This window comes from Pyrus communis, chromosome 6 (genome assembly GCF_963583255.1).
Source record: "Pyrus communis chromosome 6, drPyrComm1.1, whole genome shotgun sequence".
In the NCBI taxonomy this organism is placed as follows: Eukaryota; Viridiplantae; Streptophyta; class Magnoliopsida; order Rosales; family Rosaceae; genus Pyrus; species Pyrus communis.
In genome coordinates, this window is record NC_084808.1 from 13,950,691 (window position 1) to 13,968,190 (window position 17,500).

General features: G+C 37.0%; 1 pseudogene; it reads left to right on the top strand.

Annotated features, from left to right (window-relative positions):
- The first annotated feature begins 9,784 nt into the window (after window positions 1-9,784).
- Window positions 9,785-11,174, top strand: LOC137736084 (uncharacterized; annotated as a pseudogene).
- The last annotated feature ends 6,326 nt before the right edge of the window (window positions 11,175-17,500 follow it).

Genomic DNA, 17,500 nt, shown 5'->3' on the forward strand with positions numbered 1-17,500 from the left:
AAAGTAAAGTATAATTCAAAGGTAAGAATTGAATCAGGAAACAGACACTTCAATGCAGTGTCTGAATGATGGCTCTTAAAGAACTTTTTTCTCTTAACCCTAGCCGTTCCCTTTTCTTGCACAGAACCCCCCAAAGCTAATTGCTCGGCGCCGACTCCTTCTTTGGTTGGGGTTGGTAGGCAACCTTCTCTCTTCCTCATTTTCCTTCTCCCCTCTAGCCCACTAACTCATCCCTCAAATCCTTTCCTTCCCTTCGTCCTGGTATATCTTCTTCTTTTTTATTTTTTTTTTATTTTTTATTTTTTTTTATATAGTTCCTTTCCTTCCGATTTTCTTTCTTTCCCTTGTCTCCAGTAGCATCTGTTATCCTTTGGTGGTGTGCTCTGAGCTTTTGTCTCAGTTTGAGATTTTGTCTAAATTTTGCTCTGAGTTTATTATGCATCTTTCCTCCCCAGTTGTTGTTCCTCTTCACGAATCCTCTATCATCACCCTTGGTAACTCGTTTCATTGGATGGCTCTTTCAAGTTTCTCATTCGGAGAAGTACTCTGGCGTTTGGTGGCTTTTAAAATGCTTTTTGCACTATTTGGTAGGATTATAGCAGTACTCACTGTGCGGGTGGTTTGGCCACCCTCATTTTCCGTTCATCCATTTGGTTCCTTGGTTCGTCTTTTTGATGGTGTTGGTGTTGTGAAGGTGCTGCAACTAGCTTGGAGGATGCGACATTTTTCCTTTTTTAGATCTAGGGTTTCAATTGGATTTTTCTCTTGTTTGGCCTATCTTCTTTCTTTTCTTATCATTGTATTTTCTATTATGTTGGATTGTGCTTTTACTTGTTTGTTTTGGGCTGCCTTTCTTTTGTGCTATCCATCTCTTGTACTAGCCTTCTTTATTAATGAATTTTATAATGTTTGACAAAAGAAAAAAAAAATGCAGTGTCTAAATCCAAAAGCAAAAACAGAAGCACAAAACGAAAACTACATTACATTGTTGGCATTCAAATGCTAAAAACAGAACCAACATTAGATGTGGTTTGGCTAATCAAAATAGACATTTGAAAAGCAAAGTCTAACTCAAGGGTAAGAATTGAATCAAGAAATAGACACTTCGATGCAGTGTCTGAATCCAAAGGCAAAAACTGAAGCACAAAGCAGAAACTGCATTATAGTGTCAGCATTCAAATGGTAAAAACAGAACCAATTTTGTTTTTGGTTTGGATGGTGTTGAATCGGGAGAGAATGAAGTACATAAGGATGAAAGAAGAGATGAGATAAGGAATGGAATAAAATGAAGAGAGAAGGGTATAATAGTTATTCTCTAACAAGCTTAAACCCATGTGACATGATTTATTGACCTTTGTATAATTATTATAAATATTTCATTGATTATGTCAAAAAAAAAAAAAAAAAAAGACCATTGATGTATGGGTAATTAGTAAAGATTTTATTAACCTTTGACTAAATATCCTTAATTATAATGGAGGTTTAAAGTCTACCTTGGGCTTTGAAATGCTTTTGGGATAACCGGGACATTGGGCCCAAGACAAATTGAACTAGATCAAGTAGTGGCCCAAAAGGCCCATATGATTGCTATGGCCGGTTGGTTTTGACCTAGTGTTAGTGGGTTTTGTTCTTATTTTATTTTCACAAATGAAGTGCAAAACAAACTCATGTGATAGTGCAAGTCAAAAGATTTAAAGTGCTGGTTCTCTTGGAAGTTTAAGGATGTAATCTTCTTTCACTTCACTTTTCTTTGCATTTAATAGTTCTCTTAGCTCTCTTCCTTCTATTTTCTCCCCGTGTATTGGTACTCAAAAGGAACAACTTGTACAGAAATATAAAGAGGAAAAGGAAGAAAGAGAGAAAGAGAGAAACACCATCGCCACCACCAAACGTTCCACCCTATCCCTCCCTATAATAGGATAAATTTTTCATTGTGACCGGTACATAAGTGGTACATCATGTATTTTTATTTAAGTGGTGGTAAATTTTATTTTTAAAGTTATTAACTTTTTAATACATATGTCCCACCATTCGTACCGGGACAAATGGTGACCACACTGAAAAATCTCTCCTATAATAAAGCAAGTGGGTACTAGCATGTCACACTTGCTCTATCCTACACTCACCACACACAAGGAGGTGTCGAAATATTAAGGGGTATCTACTTTGGTGCATAAAGGAGAAGCTACACAAGCTGGAGCAAGGAGAAAGAAGTTGGAGGAGTTACATGCTTAGCTTCAAAGCTAGATGCAAAGGTATAACTTATAATATTCCATTTAATATTAAAGTAAATGAATATACCAACCATAGGACCAAGATCTTGAAGAGGGTTTTGTAGCACTTTAGTTTGCTTCCGCCCTTTTTGTTTACATGCATGTTAATCTACTTGAATTTTATCTTATGCATGCCAGTTAGATTCACTCCTACAAACCCTTTACAAGCCAACTTCTTGTGTTGGTTTCCGTGGTGGCTGGGCACTCCTTGGCCGTTTTGGTTGAGCCACCTCGTATGCTCAAATGCATGGCAAATTCGATCCCCCTTGATTTGGCCGTGGTGTGGAACTATTGCGGACCTATAGCTTGATCTGTGGCCAATAAGCCTTCCATGGTTGCAGTTGCAGCGGGTCTCCTTACTCAGGTTGCGGTGCTGCAGATCGTTCGAGGGTACGGTGACGTTGTTGTCGATCAGAAGGAGCTGCCCTGTTTTTTGTAGTGGTGATGAGTCGTCGGTGGTTTTCTTATTGGCTTTGTTGTAATTTGTGTTCGTTTGTGCCACCTAGAAGTTGTGTGTTCTCACTTTTATGATGGCTCTGCATGTTGCTCGGTCTAGGATTTGTCATTACTGATCTATTGTGGCAGCTTTGCACTGCTAGTTCTTGTGTGCTGTATTGGTGTGGTGGTCAGTGGCGGAGCCAGTGTGGGGGCATTGGGCTCCCTTGACCCCAATAGATTTATAAGTTATCCCTTTAAAAAAATATTTGACCCCTTTAATAAAAAAATATTTGACCCTCTTAATAAACTTTCAATTTTCCAGTCCTACCCTCTTCTATTAAAAAAGTAACTTTTCCCATGCTATCAGAAAAGTGACTTTTTCCGGAACCCATTTCTCATGCTATTAGAAAAGTGACTTTTCCCAGAATCCAGTCCACACTAGAACCCAGCGCACACCAGAACCCAGCGATCTCTCTTGTTCTCCAGGTGCGTTCTTCTGACCCAATGATCTCTCTTGTTCTCCAGGTTGCATTCTTCCGGCTCGGCGTCCTTCCTCTAGTAAGTTTCTCTAATCTGAAATTTCATTATTTATTTGTTTGAGTTTTTAAATTTGGAGAGAGGAGAATCTGAGTGAAAGAGGGGTGGGAAATTTGAAACCATCATAAGAAAAATCGAATCAATTCACTCGTGTTAATTAATTCCTGTATTGTAATTCTAAACCAAAATGAATGATAACAATATAAGATTTTAACATACGATGATGAAGTTGTAGCAGGAAAAAGATAAGGCAATCAAATGGAAAATAAAGGAATAAGACAAATTCAATCACAAGTAAAATGAAATATGAATTGCATAATAGAATGGATTGGGGAAGGAGGAGGTCTGGGTATTAGACTTAATATATTTCATAAACAACTAAAAACACTAACCTGAAAAAATTCATAAATTATGCTCAATTGATATAGTACTTGAAGTCAACATGGCATGTAGGAAATTGATTCTGCAGAGTGATGCCGCAAACTAATTCTGCAAAGTGATGCTGCAGAGTGATGCTGCAAACTATCTGGTGGACCTTCTTTATCCTTAACAGCCTTATCTTAATGGCTGTCAACTAACTCCATTTCCTAACAACCTTATCTTAATGGCTAAGCTAACAATCTTATCTTAATAGCTAAGCTAAAATTTAATCTGGTGGACCTTCTTTATCCTTAACAGCCTCCTTCCGTGCGGATAGAGAAAGACTCTTTCGGGTTGACAGAAGCTCTTGGTAGGGGTGACGGGCGATTGTATTGACGGTAAAAGTGGTCGTGGTGGAGGAAAGGACGAATACTAGAGAAGTGTTGGTAATCAAGACGGAGAATTGTTAATCCCCTCGCAAGGCCAAAGGGCCCTTTTTAGCGTACCGCACGCATCAAGCGTTTCCAGCCCGTCTTGGTCTTAGCCTTAGGGGATGCAAACTTGTCTGGTCTGGCTAGGGATTAATTAAGCAAGACATATCCATCACATATTACGTCGGTGCTGCTACTAAGGTTAATGTTAATTTCTAATGGCCCCCGGTTTATGGGATGGCTTTTGCTTGAATAAGTTTTCTAATAACCTAGCATATGCGGGGAAATGAAAATGACGGTCATCAGTGTTTTTGTGAATTAATTTAATAGAAAACTAGATTTTAATCCTTAAATAAAATAAAATTTTAAAATATGTCTTATACAAGATTAAAAATTAATTTATTTTACTCCATAAAATCTTTTAATTAATGTCAGCATATGCATTCAATGGTTTGTCTTTTGTTTTTTGTTTTTTGTTTTTTGTTTTTTTTTTTTTGTTTTTTTTGTTTTTTTTTTGTTTTTTTGGTTTACATATTTTGTTATTTATTTATTTTATAATTATATGGTGTCCATGAATTAAATTTTGTAAAAAATATTTATAAATTTTAATACTCATTTGAAATTAAAATGAATTAACTTTATTTCTTGAGATTTTGCATCACCAATTTAGGGTAAGTATCTCGTATAAGAAAATATTTTGGTATGAACTCTTCGATACACTTACATTTTTGCATATTTTCTTAAGTCGAGTCATACCTAGTTGCAAGATCCAAAACTTCAAAATCACTATCCATTGATAAAAAAACTTGTTTTTCTTTAAAAAGCTATTAGGGTTTTAGCAGGAATGAACGTATGGTAGGGTTTAATCATAGTGTGTGGTTTATTGATAAATTTTAGTTGTACAGATGGTAATTATGCAATAGGATAAAAAAGATAATTAATATTTAAAATTTAAATTGGGTGTAGAAAGATGTTACATGGGTTTAAATAAACTTTCTCATTCTAAGTTCGAATAACCCTCGTGGCTTTTGGTTGAATGAGTTTTGTAATGAGCTAGATTATGGAAGAAAATGGAAATGACGGTCATCAGTGTTTTTGTGAATTAATTTAATATTTATACCTTGAATAGATTTGTCGCCGATAAATTAGATTTAGAATTCATTCTTTGATTCCCTAGTGTTCTCCTTAATTACTACATGCATGGTACTTGCCCTTAATAGTCTCTTTACGGTTTATTTGTTTAATTTTGACAAGTTTAGCACCATCCCTCATTCCCTCTTAAATTAAGGTAACGAATGATAGGAAAAATGATCTCACTCTCTCTACGGTAGGAATAGGAGTAGGCGAATGATATGTATATTGTGCGATGATAATTCACAAATATTGCTCGGGATTCTGGAGGCAGACGAAATGAATTATAGAAGTGACATGAAATGAGATACATCACAGAAGAATGTTTCAGGCGTATTGAAGATTTAAGTCGAAACGGGTAGCAATAATAAAACTTTGCAGATTTGAGCTCATGATCCACCGTTTTGAAGATAAGATCGACATAGCCGTGACTTCTGGAATTTTCAACCAAATTTCACCTTTACAATGTTTTATCAGGGTTTTAATGTTTAAGGACTCTTTTGGTATTTTATTTATTTGTTTACTTCTTTTATTTGAACTCCTAGATTTTCTAGGGCTCAAAGACATAATTATAAATAGGACTTTAAAGTGTTTGTTATATTATCAATAATTTTCAGGTTTTTTCCATACGTTCAAGTGCATTATAGTTAACTTGTTTTTTCAGATTTATCTTTTGATCTTATTCTCTTTGTCACGTTAACATTGAATTAAAGTGTGATTGTGTAAATCTTAGATTATATTTGATACTAGTTATTTTTCGCTATTAGGACTTGTATTCCTTGGAGGAGAAAGATTCTTCCCTCCCTTATTACTATATAAATAAATGCATTGCGTAGGGGAATAACACATCATCTACACAACACTACAAACACATCTCTCTCTACTCTGTCTCTGCTGCGCCTCCTCTCTCCCCCTTGTTAGATTAAATAAGCCATAGCACGTGCACGTTATTAGCATGCTCCTCCGCTGCGCAAATGAATCTGACGTGGAAATCATTCATCTTCAATCATGGGTGTTTTACATTTCAAATATTCTTAATTGATTAAATTTTGATTTTTTTAAAAAATAATTTATATACTTTTATTGATTCGATTTAATTTAATTTAATTATTATTTTATTTTGGTGTTGAACATGATACAAGCTTTGGAAATGGAAAGCCAAAATTGAAGATAGAACCCGGTTCACAATATTCATCATGCAATCCAGGTTCTTCCAAAACAACGGTGTTTATCTTAATATTTTTTCAGCCTTGATTGTGAACCTTCACCATAATGCATGACCCAACTTTATGTTTTACGAATTTTAGATACTACATAAATTGTATATACATTATAGTTATAATATTGCTAGTATGTGAATTAAATATGTGTGAATAAAGAAAAGAAAAAGAAATAAAAAAAAAGGATGTTGAAACCCTAGAACTCGTAATGGGCTTAAATGCCCTAGTCTACTTTAGACTGGGCCTGATCAACAAATCCCCAACTTGAGCATGCAGCTCGCATTGGAGCCGCTAAGCCGAAGCTTGCGCTAACCCAGACAAAAGGGTCCTGAATGACTTGTTGTTCGTGCCATCTTCTTCATCCACCTTGTCGCCTTTGGGCGATTTTCCGTCGAGATATATGATCTCCTTCCACCTCAACTACTATATGAATTAAAATTGTGTGAATAAAGAAAAAGAAAGAAAAAGGAAAGTTAGTTGGTGCAACCACGCACACCGTTTTGTGTGAACGCATCTATTTTACTAAATTCGTACCTAAGAATGCATATTTGACAACCCTCTCAGGTCCATCCAACCTGATTGAAGGATACGGAAAGACTCGTATAATATTGCCCAATGACGCTATTTTGACCATTCAATAGGCACTTTATTCTCCACGTTCCGGAAAACCGTCCGTTCATGTATTTAGCGAATTCTTTTTTTTTTTTTATAAATGTTAGTGAATAAATCGGCAGGAGTTGGAGAACTCAGAGTCCCATTTGAAGGCTTGCCTAGTGCCCTCAAATTCTCAAGGCTGGTTGCATGGCATAGTACTCTACGAATCTGATAACGACTATAGAGATACTTTTGGTTGCTCTATTAAAAGAAAGAAAAAAAAAAAAAAAAAGAAGAAGAAGAAGAGAGCTCTGTGTGCTATTTTCTTCAGCTTCTTGTTCTTCTTGGCACTCCTTGGAATGGAAAATAGATGCTAGCTAGAGTGCAAAGAGATCATCTTTCCGTACACAAATTTTCATAACATTCGGGTTAAATTAAATTAAAGTTTGACGACAAAAAAATCAATTAAAGTGTTTTTTTTCATCAACCAGGGGACATAATTAAAAATTAAAACTTGAAACCTAGTCCGATATCGGAAATTGAACTTGCAATATTTTGTTATCGAAAACTTGGAACAATTTCTAGCTTTATATTTCAGTCACTTTTGGTATGGTTTCAAAGTTGGAAACTCATTTTTCACGTCCAACCTGTGCATGAGGAATGCTGCCTTCTTAGTATTGCTCAATCCTTCAATTTCTTAGAGACTACTAATCCTATTTAATAACCATTACTAATGTATGGGCACGTGAACGGCAAACTGTAGAGCGTCTCTATTGGGCTTTTCAAATGAGCTCGCAAATAGAATTTAAGGAGGATTTCAAAAAAGAGAGTTTTAACGAAAAACTCACGGTATTGTTCACTTTAATGAAAAATCACATTTTTACACTAAAAAGTCAATCCTGGTACTATTCACTTTACCATTTATTTTGTCATTATCATTAAAACTCAAAGTTCTAAAGCCCTTTTCATTAGTTTTCCTTTAAAAAATTCAACTCCAATCATACTTTTTGTCCATCTCTTATGGATTCGTTCAGGAGCTCTTTTTAGATATAAGGAGAAAGGAGTATAGTAACTCATGTCTCTCGCACATTATTTTATGATGTTTGCATGAGAATTGTGCCAAAAACATGATGTGATGGAAAGTCCATGGGAGTTTCACTTTTGAAAGTCTTCCTAGCAATACATAATTAGTCAATAAAAAGTATCCATACCAAAATACAAACGAGTAGCACAAATTCGGCTCCATCCATTTCAGTTAGTCAATAGTGCTAATTGATCTAATCATACTCCCAACACAATTGTGCAACTATGGAGCATGCCATGTTGAATAATCTACTCAAGCTATGCTCTAAACAATCCGAAGTAGAATACAACATTAAATAAATCTTTGGTTCGAGCAGTAAATGTAACAGAAAAAGGGACAAATCTTAGCAGATGACGCTGCTGCTACGGTTGATGAAGTAACCCATGCCAACCTCCTAAGAAAAGCTGCAACTGCCTTGAACAGAAGCCGAGTTGAGTGGCTTCTCACTCGCTCATCTTTCAAATCGCATCAATAAATCGGATGTCAAAAGAAAGGGAACTGATCTGCCACACATTTATGTTTGCGTATTCCTCCAAACATTGTTTTCGATGGGCTTCGTTGTATCCTTGTTCCAAAGCAAACATTCCACATGGCTTGAGACGAAATAGACAGAATTTAGGACAGAAATACTAAGAATTTTCATTTTTTAAGATATATATATTTTGAATTTCTACTACTCTGATTTATATGATTATGTTCTTATTACTTCGAAGTTTGTACTAATGGTTTGACATGATAAGCAGTGCAGTTATTTTGGCATTAGATCCACTTATATAGGTTGGCATTTAGTCATTTATTTGAACATCAACCACAAGGTGCTTGGCAAAGTAAGGTTGTAAAAACTCATCGATCACAAGATGCTTGGCAAAGTTGAGTTGCAAACACTAACCTTCCTAGAAATCAAAGTTAGTGAATGTGCATAGCTCACATCCTGCTTGCCAGTTGTCTCAAACTCATCTCGCAGCAGTGAATAGAGATCACCGATAGTACTTAAAGTCAACATGGCATGTAGGAAACTGATTCTGTAGAGTGATGCTGCAAATTGATTCTGCAGAGTGATGCTTCAGATTGATATTGCAAACTGGATCTACAAATTAATTGTGGGGTTTATCTTAAGGTTTGTCGGGTTTGTATTGGTTTGTGATTATGTGAACTCTGCTTCTGTTAATTTGATCAAATTTATATTATGTTGTTGACTCTTTATGGTATTATTTAAAACAGTTATGGAGAGGTATTTTAAGGGAAAATTAACCGAAGATAACCTCTCACCGTCTACAACGGATATTCCTGAAAGTTCAAATGAAAATAACATAGAAATTATACTGGCAAGTCTTCCAGGAGATCCTGGGCTTCGACTCCGGATATTAGAATATGATCCAAATATTAGAGATCAAGTCCTAAGAGCTTATTTACAAAGGGAATTGGTTCAACCTTGAACCCATCAATTTCCATATACGTCATTTGCAGGAGTACAATGTCGTTTCAATCCGAAATGGTTCGATGACTTTCCTACTTGGTTGGAGTATAGCATATCCAAAAATAATGTTTTTTTGTCGAAGCTGTTATCTCTTCAAGCTAGAGATTTCGAAGCAAGCAGGTAATGACAATTTTACTAGCAAAAGGTTTCATAATTGGAAGAAAAAATGTCGACTTCGAGTTCATGTTGGAGGTCCTAATAGTGCTCACAACCAAGCTTTACTTCATTGTGAAACTTTAATGAATCAGAATCAACATATTAAAACAATTGTCCACAAGCAGTCGGATCGAGCACATATTAATTATCGCACTCGTTTGAATGCATTACTTGATTGTATTCGCTTTTTATTGCGACAAGGTCTTGCTTTTCGCTGTCATGATGAAAGTGAAGATTCAAGCAATAAGGGTAATTTTCTTGAGCTTTTGAAGTTTCTTGCAGATCATAATGAGGGTATTAAAGATGTGGTGTTTAAAACTGCTCCTGAAAATCTCAAGTTAACATCACCTGAAATTCAAAAAGATCTTGTGTATGCAGCAGCATGTGAAACCACCAATGCTATCATGTTTGATATTGGTGATGACGCTTCCTTTTCTGTTTTGGTTGATGAATCACGTGATATATCAGTCAAGGAGCAAATGGCAGTTGTATTTTGCTATGTGAATACCAACGGACAAGTAGTTGAAAGATTTGTGGGCATAAAACATGTTCTTAATACCACTGCTTTTTCACTTAAAGAGGCAATTGATCAATTCTTCTCTATAAATGGATTAAGCATATCTAGATTGCGTGGACAAGGTTATGATGGGGCTAGCAATATGCAAGGTGAGTTTAATGGCCTTAAGACACTTATTTTGAAAGAAAATGAAAGTGCATTTTATATTCATTGCTTTGCACATCAACTTCAACTTGCTTTTGTAGCCGTGGCAAAAAATCATATTCAAATTGACTATTTTTTCTGCTTGGTTAATAATGTTGTTACTATTGTCGGAGCATCATGTAAACGTCAAGACATGGTTAGAGAAAGACAACAAGCCAAAGTTATGGAAGCTATTCAAAATTATGAGCTTCCAAGTGGGCAAGGCTTGAACCAAGAAACTAGTCTTAAACGTGCAAGTGATACACGTTAGGGCTCACACTATGGTACCTTGGTAAGCTTGATTAATATGTTCTTTTCTGTAATTGAGGTTCTTGAGATGATTGTAGATGATGGTGTAAGTCTTGATCAAAGAGGTGAAGCAAATATTTTGTTGAATCTTTTGCAATGATTTTGTCTCTAGTCTTTTTCTGATGAAAGAAATATTGGGAATCACAAATGTGTTGTCACATGCATTGCAAAAGAAAGATATCGATATAGTGAGTGCTATGGCTTTAGTCAAAGCATGTAAGCAATAACTACAAACAATGAGGGATAATGGATGGGATGTTTGGCTTGATAAAGTTTCTTCTTTTTATGGCAAGCATGATATTGATATTCCTGATATGAATGATATCTTTGTAGCTCGAGGGAAGTCACATCGTAGAGTTGAAAATTTGACAAACCTTCATCACTACCATGTTGATCTCTTTATTGATGTTATTGACAAGCAACTTCAAGAGTTGAATAGTCGTTTTAATGAGACAAGTACATAGTTGCTTCTTTGTGTAGCATGCTTAAGCCCAGATGACTCATTCTCAGCTTTTGACATTGAAAAGTTAGTTCAACTTGCTCAATTTTACGCAAAAGATTTTTCTGATATGGAGCTCACACTTCTTGAAGATGAACTGAAGAATTATATTTTTGATATGCGTTTGCATAATGAATTTTCTGCATTGAAAGGAATTAATAGCCTTGCACCAAAGTTGGTGGAGAAAAAGTGGGATAGATAGTATCCCTTGGTGTACTTGTTAGTGAAATTAACATTGATTTTACCTGTTGCGACTGCTTCAGTTGAAAGAGCTTTTTCGGTGATGAAAATTGTGAAGAATCTAAATCATAATAGGATGGGTGATTAATGGTTGAATGATAGTTTGGTTGTGTACATTGAGAAAGAGGTATATGATTCTATTAATAATGATGTTGTAATACGACGTTTCCAAAATATGAGAACATGTCGTGGACAATTATAAATGAAAGTGTATCGATTTTTGAAAGCTATTTTTTGATCCCATTGTCTTTAAATTCCTGGCTCCGCCACTGGTGGTGGCTATGCAGGGGATTTACTAGTTTGTTGTGCCTTACTCTCTCAAGATCAAGGTTTTGGTCAATGGAGAAATACACCTAGTTTGGCACCATTTATGTAATTGTGTTGTAATCATGTCTTAAATTTTAATGGGATAGCACTATCCCTTTGGGTCAAAAAACAAAAAGAATATTTTTGTATTGTCAACGTTCATTACTAAATTTCTGGTATTGGCATAAAATTAATCCGAGAATAATGTCCAATACAGTTAGGGGAATGCTAAAGAGACCATCTATTTGAACCATATTTTGTATATGACATGATATAGCGGTTGTTGGTTGAATTCATTATTTAAATCATTAAAAAACAGAATTCAACCATCAACTACCATATTATGTGCTCCATAAAATATGATTTGAAAGTATGGTCTCCTGACATTTTCTACATAGTTAATTTGGCTAGTTGGTTTTGTTGTTGTAATTAACTTTTGAGTAACGATAAGAGACTACATTATTCTCGTTTGCTAAAAAGAAAAACACACTAAGCTACCAAAAAAGACAGAAGCAGTTATAAGAAAAAACCCGGACGTTGCAGATAATACTCTTTCGATAAAAGCATCTTATCTTTTTCTTTATATCACAATTTATTACCATTGTCTTCATTATTAGACTTTTTTCTTTGTTTTTGTTTGCCAGAGTTTATTAGATTTAAAATAAGAGGATGCACCGTGCATCGGTTAATCCGAAAAATCCAGTCGAACATGGCTCTATTTCACAATCCAGCCTTGTTGCTTACTGCCTTGTGTAGAAAAATAATATATGGCTGAATTATATTCTTCATTGATACGTGAAATGGTATATATATATACAAATATGTTCCTTAAGTAGCAAGGATTCCTTCTACAAGTTAGGAGTACAATTACAATTTAAGTCTAACTACTTTCCTATTTGTCTAACACTCCCCCTCAAGTTGGAGAGTGAATGTCAAGAACACCCAACTTGCGTAACATGGTTGAAAATTTCTCCTTCCCAAGAGGCTTCGTAAATAGGTCTGCCAACTGATGTGCCGTATTAACATACTTGGTAGTTATAGTGCCATCAACAATCTTATCACGTATAAAATGACAATCTATCTCAACGTGGTGAGTACGCTCATGAAAAACAGGGTTGGCAGCAATATGCAATGCTGCTTGATTGTCGCAAAATAGGTTAGATGGACCGGTTAATGAAATGTTCAAATCCTTCAATAGGAAGCGCATCCAAATTATCTCATAACAAGCACCCGACATAGCTATATATTCCGCTTCAGTAGAAGAAAGTGACACAGTTTTCTGTCGTTTTGTCCGCCATGAAATCAAAGAATTTCCCAAGAAAACGCAGTAGCCAGTAGTCGACCGACGAGTAATAGGACAACCCGCCCTGTCAGAATCACAAAAAGCAGTCAACTTGATTTGATTGTCAAAACGGAATAGTAAGCCTTGACCCGGAGTAGACTTCAAATAACGAACAACTCGAAGTGCAGCATCCATATGAGAAGTACGTGGCTCATGCATAAACCGACTCAGAACATGTACAGGGTAGGTGATATCTGGCTGAGTTATTGTGAGATAAATTAACTGTCCTACTAGACACTGATACTTTTCAGGATCCTTGAGAAGTTCCCCTTTGTCAGATAGTTTTGTATCGTCCATAAGAAAGGCAATGGGTCGTGCTCCCAAGAAGCCATAATCTTTGAGAATCTCTAATGCATATTTACGCTGAGAAATATAAATGCCATGTTTGGACCGAGAAACCTCGATACCCAGAAAGTACTTTAAATGACCAAGATCCTTAATCCGAAAGTGATTGTGGAGAAAAAGTTTTAGAGAATCAATTGCACCTACATCATTGCCTGTTATCACAATATCATCCACATAAATGAGCAAGGCTGTAAAAGAAGTACTTGACTTTTTCGTAAACAATGAATAGTCAGCTTTGGATTGTTGAAACCCAGCAGAAAGAATGGCACTAGTGAACTTGGCAAACCATTGACGAGAAGCCTGCTTGAGACCATAAAGAGATTTGTGGAGGCGACACACCAGATTCTCCCCCTGTAGCCGAAGACCAGGAGGAGGAGACATATAGATTTCCTCATCTAAATTGCCATGCAAGAAAGCATTATTGACGTCGTGTTGATGAAGGGACCAAGATTGACTAGGAGCAAGGGCAAAAAGACAGCGCACAGTGATCATTTTAGCAGTAGGAGAGAAAGTGTCATGATAATCAATACCTTTGGCCTGTGTGAAACCTTTGGCAACCAAACGGGCTTTGTAACGCTCAATGGAACCATCAGAATTATGCTTAAGTTTGTACACCCATTTACAATCAATGGGAACTTTACCGGAGGGTAGGGTAGTCATGGTCCAAGTGCGGTTGGCATGTAGGGCATCTAGTTCCTCGCTCATAGCACGACGCCAATTAGGATCACTGACAGCTTCTACAAAAGAAGATGGTTCGACACCCCGACTCACAGAGTAGATATATGAAAGGTGATGTGGAGATAAACGATGGTAAGAAACATAATTACAGAGGGGATGCCGCGTACCTTTGACAGAACTTGGTGGCGAAAACAAGGACAGGTGTGGGGGCATAATCACCTGCGAGCAAACGTAGTCCTTTAAATAAGGTGGGGGTGCATGGGAGTAGGAAGATACACGAAGAGATGGAGAGGGTGCAGGAGAAGGCATGGGTGGTAAATAGGGCATGGATGGAGGAGCTGGTGGGGCCGCGGGTGGGGGAAGGGGATCATGGGGTGCGGTGCTGGGAATTGGGTCAGGAGGTGGGGAAATAAGCGGTAATGAGGGAGGTGGGGAAATAAGCGGTAATGAGGGAAGGGGCGGTGGTGTAGGGCCCGGGGAGGTGGGAAAAGGGACATCCATTAAGGGAGGAAGGGGTAGGGAGATGTTATGGGAAAGGAGGTCTGTGACAAGTGTAGTGGGAGGGGAAGTAAAAGGAAAAAAAATCCTCATGGAAGATGACATACCGACTAGTGAAAGTGCGATGTGTGGCAAGGTCATAGAGTTTATACGCCTTTTGACCAACAAGGTAGCCAATGAAGATACAATGATGAGCTCTAGGAGAGAACTTAGTGGGTGGAAGGACGGATGTGGCATAGGCTGAACAACCGAAAACACGGAAGTGATCATAGATTGGAGGTTTATTGTGGAAGACAGCAAAAGGAGTTTTGTTATTAAGACGGCGGGTAGGAAGACGATTGATGGTATAGGCAGCAGTGAGGATACACTCGCCCCAAAACTTGAGGGGAAGGTGTGATTGAAACCGAAGGGCGTGAGCAGTTTCAAGAAGGTACATGTGTTTGCGTTCAACAACGCCATTTTGTTGGGTCGTGTAAACACAAGAAGTTTGAAAAATAACCCCATGTTCAGAGAAAAAATGGCGAAGAGAATAAAATTTCCCGCCATTGTCGGTATGTATGGTCTTAATGGTGGTGTTAAATTGGGTGCGAACATAGGCAAAAAAATGTTTGAGAATTTGTTGAGTATCAGATTTATGCTTCATCAGGAAGACCTAGGTAAAACAAGAAAAATCATTCACAATAGTAAAAAAATAATGAGCGCCAGTAAGAGAAGGATGACGATTTGGACCCCAAATATCACAATGAATTAAGGAAAAAGGAAAAGTCGATGAAATTGAACTTAAACCAAAAGATTGATGAGTTTGTTTCGCCAAAGGACACACATCACAAACATGACTAGAATCTAAAGAACATGTGAGAAAACGAGAGGCTAAAACTTGTAAACGAGCAGACGAAGGATGGTCGAGGTGCCTATGCCAGAGAGAGAAGGTTATGGTGATGACGTTGCATAAAGGTTGGCGGGTGGAGAGAGATGCAAGGGCCACAAGGTAGTAAAGGTCGCCACGTCGCTTACCCACACCAATCGTCGCTTTTGAAATCAAGTCTTGCAAAATACACCAAGATGGGAAAAAGGTCACGGAACAAGATAAACCATCTGTAAGCTTACCAACGCATAAAAGGTCCACTTTAATCCACTTTAAAAGTAGAAACACATAAAACATCCTTCAAATCAATCAAGGAATTTAAGGGAAGAGTGCCAGTTAAAGTGATGGGAGCCGTGGCACCACTAGGTAAGGAGACGAGCGGCAAAAGTGAAGCAGAAGTGTTGAGAAGATATGTAGATCATCCTTTTAAGATCCAACCACAAATAATTTCAACATCGTAGTTTGTGCGAAGACAAGTCCACCTTAGCACAGGCTATTTATAAAGACGATACCCAATGTAAAACTTATGTTGTTTCATCTTTTAATTAAAACTACATCTGTGATTTGATTCTCTTTTCTGAAGATATACAAGCAATTTTATCTGGATTCAATCACCTCTTATCAAATTCATCATTCTTCTATAAATAATAATTTTAAACGTTTGATTAAGCAACAACTTTCATCTTGTTTGTTAGTTCTTTTCTTTTTATGGTACTGGGGATACCCTAAAATCTTAAATAACACAGAACTTTGAACCCTTGCATAATTGCAAGTCAAAAAATTCAAAGTGATATTGCCAAAGGAGTCTCACTTAGCCCAGTCCATATTGTTTAATTAGCAGCTTGGGAGGCTCAAGCCGTATTAAGCGCGATTACGATAGACGGGCTATGGATACGTGGACATGCCCCCTGACCTAGAAGTCCAATGCACCATCAAGCCTCTGGAAAGTTTACGCAATCTAAAGATTTTAGAATATAACATTCAAACTTGGGCTTTGCATCATTCTCGGGAATAATCGAAGGGCGGTTTGAAAATCGTCCGAGGGGTAGCTTTGAATTCCGACCTTAAGTACAATTACTTCTATCCCAAATTAGCATACTAAGTCAATTACGTTCTGCAACACCAAATGTCTAAGCAAGTCCTAAAGAGGCATCCAAGCTAGGAAATCCTCAAGAAGAATTTAATTCCAAAGGGGATATGATACATGGAAGTGACTTAGCCAAGGCAGCTAAGTGTAGTTCGATCGAAAATGCTCAGATCAAACGCATATAGTCTAATAAAAGGATTCCAAAGGTGTTTCCAACCCACATGTAAGCGACCAAGCTTTTGACGAACTTTTCTCTAAGATTCACTAGAGACAGACATGTAAATCAGACTAGAAAAGAAGCCCCTTCTTGGTAGCACATTGCAATCTCTAAAATCCTTAGACCCAGAATGGGGCAAGGTGAACAAACATATAGACATAAGGTCATGATCTAACAAATCCAACAAAAGAATCAAGAAATCTGGAAGACATTCCAGGTACGATTAGATGACTTCTCATTCTTAGTTTGATCAATGCAACATTAAAAGCATGGGGCAAAAGATTTTTCATGAGCTTAATACCTGGTGTTGGAGTAAGGTTGTACTCAGACTATTGCACTGAAAATCTTTATTAACACTAAGATTGGGAGGTGATGTCTTTTTGAATCAACGTCACCTAGGAGTACTCGAGCTCTATCCCGAGCCTAAAAACTTATCCATGTTTTGCTTCAGTACTCATCACTCTGAGGTTTGCTTACTTCAGAAAGATTGACGGACTAGAGTACAATCCAAAACGTCAAGCAAATGATGAAAAGTCCTAAGTACTACCCTAACAAGCTTAAAGATCTAAGAACTAGTTCATCAGAAGCACACTCAACATGTAAAAGTATTAATTCGTTCTGAAGGAAAAACCAAGAAAACCCAAGTCCACAACCGGGGCAAATTTTTCAGAGTATAGAAGCAACAAGTCCCCTTCCTGGCCAAATAGATCATA